The 4,783-nt window shown below is 39.3% G+C and overlaps 1 long non-coding RNA gene across 1 annotated transcript; it reads right to left on the reverse strand.

Annotated features, from left to right (window-relative positions):
• Positions 1-3,192: 3,192 nt before the first annotated feature.
• Positions 3,193-4,445, reverse strand: LOC130189116 (uncharacterized). Its single transcript, XR_008830713.1, has 3 exons — positions 4,377-4,445; positions 3,402-3,462; positions 3,193-3,290 (listed from the first exon to the last, which is right to left on the reverse strand). It is a non-coding gene; the product is annotated as an uncharacterized LOC130189116 (long non-coding RNA).
• Between the last annotated feature and the right edge of the window lie 338 nt (positions 4,446-4,783).

The raw sequence follows: 4,783 nt of genomic DNA on the forward strand, positions 1-4,783 counted from the left end.
ACGTATGAAGCAGAACTAGTGGTTAGTTCTTCATGGCGGATGAAGGAGATGATGACTGTTTCCACGGAGTAAAGACACAGAGATAAGCCCCGCCCTCTATAAGGCGCGAATGACAATAACAGTCCAGCGAGTAAACTCCCGTTAATAAAGCGATCGCTTCTGACCGCTGAGCCCTTGACCACAGGACCTTCACCCAGGAGACCCGTGTTTGTGTTATTGTGACTTTTGTAACATGTAAATGTATTTAGGTAGTTTATATACTTGTTATTATTAATATCAGGATGTATTTTAACATCTGCGTGGATGGAGTCGGTACGCATCCCATCCAGGGCCTCGGTCAGGACTTCATGAATGAGAACATTACTGCAGACTTCATTGAGGGTGTTTTGTGGGTCCAAGCCGGTCCTCTTCCTCTCATTAACCTGTCCCTGGACCTGGTCCAGAACATTCCCGTACACCAACACATGTGGACTGAAGCTGAATACTGAGGAACATGTTGTGAGTATTGAATCAACACCTGTTGATCTTCTGGCGTTATGGAAAAGTTAAATAAAGTATGATCCTCGTAATGTGGGTGTCGCCTGATCCTAATAACACTGGGTTTAAAGAACGTGACCTATGACCTTTGAGGGCAAAACGTTTATATTATCACGACTTTAGTCATACAGTCTCGAATTAGCCACTATCTAAATCGCTGTATTCTGAATATTATGTCTTGTTTTCTTGGAATTTCGACCTCGACTTTAATTTAATTATCTTTACAGTTTAAAGTCTTACAGAAGGACTTCAAATTATTGTGTGATTCATCTGACATTTGGAGAAATGCAGAAGATTATCACTAAAGGTGGGTATATACTTACCTGATAAGCATCTTCGCTAATAAGCATCTTAAACACACACACACACACACACACAAAAAAATAATTATCCAAAAAACCTTGACTTTAAGTATTTCAATTACATGTAAATTTTCCATGTAATTTCATTACATAAGTTCAATGTAAAGCATCTAATTAAACATTATGCTTTTCTATCCCATTGAGTCAGTCTGAATAAATTGAATAATCCTTATGAGATTTGATTAAATTAAATTGATGCAAATTCATACATAAACCTTATGTATTATTACATATAAAGTTAAGGGGACATTTTACATAAACCTAATTTGTTTAATCAAGTATTATATATTTGAAACAAATCACTAATGAATACAAGGACAATTCAGAAGGCTTTATTGACGAATACCAAAAAAAAGTGTTAAACAGGTATACAAACAGTCACAATATGACACCAACAACTTAAAAATTAGAGTTGTGATTATGATCATTATGATGAATAGTAATACAAAATGGATTAATTATTAATAAAACCGATACCAGTATTGGTAAACCTGGGTAATGGAACAATTAGAACACAACATTTTAGTCATGAAGTGTTAAACAGGTATACAATATATCCAGTCTAGCCATGCATTATGACATCAACAACTTAAAAATTAGAGTTGTGATTATGATGAATAATAAAATACAAAATGGATTAATCATTAATAAAATGGATACGAGTATTGATAAACCTGGGTAATGCAACAATTAGAACACATAACAGCTTTTTCAGTGAACCTGACAACAGTAGCACAAACTAGTAAGTCACTAGCTTCTTTACAGTCTTACCAGGTCAATATATCAATGTCCAACACGCCAAAATGTGGCTAGCTCAACTCTCCAGTGCTGACCATGTGAGCTCATTGAAGCATCTTGATTTTAAGTGTTTGGACCTTTGGGAACAACTTCTTTCCATCCAAGTTCATCAACACTTTCTGGATGAACTCAAAAGTGAATTTGAGTTCTCAGGGATAGCTCAGGTTGAGAGTGTAAATTAGGTCAAAGAGCATGGCACGTCCAAAGGCAACGCCTCTCAGATTGCATAGCAGCTCCACACCTTCGATCACCACTCCAACGTCCTTTGGCTCGTCCTCTTTATCAGCACCTTCTTTGATAATCCTGTAAAGGCCCATGGTGGTCTGCGCGATCTCTCGCTCAGCTTCCTCACTGTTGACGTTCTGATGGTGAAAAACAAAGTGACCATTTTGAAAGAAAACATTGCAAGTTTAACACTGAAAGCTCACTGTAAAACTCACCAAGTACTCCTTGATGAGAGTGTTGCTGTCCTCATTGAGGGAGACACACAGAGGACACACTCCCTCTTGAGATCAATGTCCTCACTCTGCAAAAGAAGGCACAATACAATTTTGAGTATCCACTTTAAGATATTTTTCAGGACATTGCTCATAACCCTTTTATTCTCACCCAAGGGATTACTATGACACTTGAAAGAAGGCATTTGTCCTTATGACATGTTCTGGCAAATTAAAAAGTATCCTACACTTGCCTTTGTCAGCGTCTGGCGCTAAATCCAACTTGTATTTCATTAGTAATAAGCTATGACAAAATGATTAAAATAATATTCTGTTTGTTTATAACCAGACTAACAAAGCCACTAGTGTCAGACTGTGCGCAATGTACTCCTGAGCCAAGGTCGATGTTGCTTCGAATACCGTTTTCCCGTCGTCTGAGTGAAATGTGAGTTTTCCCCCTCGTAAGACTATTAAAAAAAATGCAATTATGGATATCTAAAATTAAAAAGCCCATAACACATGAATGGCAAAGCGAGGTAATTCTTCCTAGGAAGAATGTCAGTGGATATCTGAAATGTTCTTTTTGACCAGAAAATAATTAACTTACGGACATCTGCAATATATATCCAGTTTAGCTATTAAATGTTAAAACAGAGAGAAGTCAGCAGTAAAGTTATAGCAGTGAACATAACAGTGTAGTGTGTAGTTTATTTGCCAGTAAATAAATGCTACTACTCCTCAAGACCCAAGCCTTGAGAAAGAGAAGACATATTGCCCACTTGTCTGATGTGTATGACCTATTAGAAGTCAAAAGTCCTTGAGACTTTACACTGATCCCGGGGCAAAACATGTTTCCAACTAGGAATTTACAATCTAGAATATTTCCACTCTTAGGTCAAGGTTTCTTAAACCCCACTCCAGAGCAATTGTACAGACTCCATAAATACAATTCTAGGTTTTCAAGGATGCGGGAACTCTGTTAAAACCAGTGTTAAAATGGATTTTATCACAAGATTTGATTTTGCTTAACAACGTAACCAGTCAATGCACTTGCCTTAGCTGTTGGAGCCATGAGGAGTCGGATCTTCCTTCCAGCAGCTCCTCCTCTGTTGCTGACGACCTTAGTTATGTTGGCTGTGTATTTGACATCCTCCACCTAAAAGAGCAAAAAAAGAAAACACTGTCAAGATAAAGCCAACATTTATGGAGAAAACTATGGCTTATTAAGATGTAACTTATCAATATCATCATATGTTACATTACTCACCTAAAATGAGAGGTTGCCACAGGATGAAAGATGCTTTGTGGATTTGGCTTGAATGGTGTACCTGAAAGTAATGGAAAATATTCCAAGGTAAGTTTTCAACCAGGATGAGAATAAGCCAACTGCAGAGGTGTGTGTGTGTGTGAGAGAGAGTGAGAGAGCTCTCAACTGCATTGTTCTTCCTTTTTTTAATATCGTATTGCATATTATTCTATATATGTATTTGTCTTTTGTTATAAAATCATATTCCTTGCATGTGAACACCCTAACATTAATTGTCAATGAACAGGATTCTGATCTTAAGTTAACATTGTATTTATATATTTAAGCCACCGCAGTTTGAACGTAGTTCAGCTTGTTGCCCGCAGTGTAGAGGAAGCGAGTGACGCATTTTAGCGCTTTAGCTCGTGCCGAGCGCGAGCAGCCGGTGCCAGCAGTTTAGACATAGCTTTCGGTAGCCTGTGTTCGCAAATGACGCAGCCTAACCGGCTGTAGCCTGACCATGAGCAGCAGCACGGCGCTCCGCCTCTGGGCTTCAGGAAGCCGAGGCCTATACGGACGCGGGTCTCGACGTGTACTACAACCAGTGTCGTTACCTTTCACGCGGTCAAGCGAGTCAGCATGTACAACTGCGTTGCTAGCTAGTGCTAAGCCAGATAGCAAGTGCTAGTGAACACGTGGGACTAGCCAGATAGTGGAAGTTAAGCTAACTGTTGACACACGCAGCCCGAGCTGCAGCAGCTTGGCAAGCAGAATATTCTCCACCGCTTTGGAAGCTAGCTTAACTGTTAAAAAGCAGAAGGTTCTCCACCGAAGTCAGACCTATTTCCCAATCAGTGAAACTATGCTAATGTTGAAGCTGCTAGCTCGTGCTAAATTACATAGCAAGCCTTTTCGCTAACCTAAATTCACCAACCTTCGTAAAAATAATACTTATAAAACAACATTACACTTAAGATGGAAAAGGATTGGACTTACCTAATAACTTTGTCACGCTCGGTCGCTCTGTCGGTCAGAATGACAAGTCCACTCTCAAGAGGTCACGTGGTGTGGCGTTTCCTGCACGCACAGATGCTCCTTCTGTGATCCAATCAAGTAACGTTTACTTGATTAGTTTATGTTCAGGTTATACTAAGCATATTTACATTGTGTTTAAGTGGTTTTAATGAATACACTTTAGATTTTATATATTTCAGTTACATTTTACTTAAAAATATTGTTTAATGTTTATGAGGGCCAAGAATCAGTTTTTTGAGTGCACGGTGGGCATCTGTCAATCCAGGTGTTAGGGCTGTTTGCTTTCTGCTGCTCGTCTTTCAGCAGGTAACGGGTGGGAGGGCAGAGGATGGGGGAGGGGGGGCAAAGGGGGTCCACACCCTTCATCT

This window comes from Pseudoliparis swirei, chromosome 23 (assembly GCF_029220125.1).
Source record: "Pseudoliparis swirei isolate HS2019 ecotype Mariana Trench chromosome 23, NWPU_hadal_v1, whole genome shotgun sequence".
Classification (NCBI taxonomy): Eukaryota; Metazoa; Chordata; class Actinopteri; order Perciformes; family Liparidae; genus Pseudoliparis; species Pseudoliparis swirei.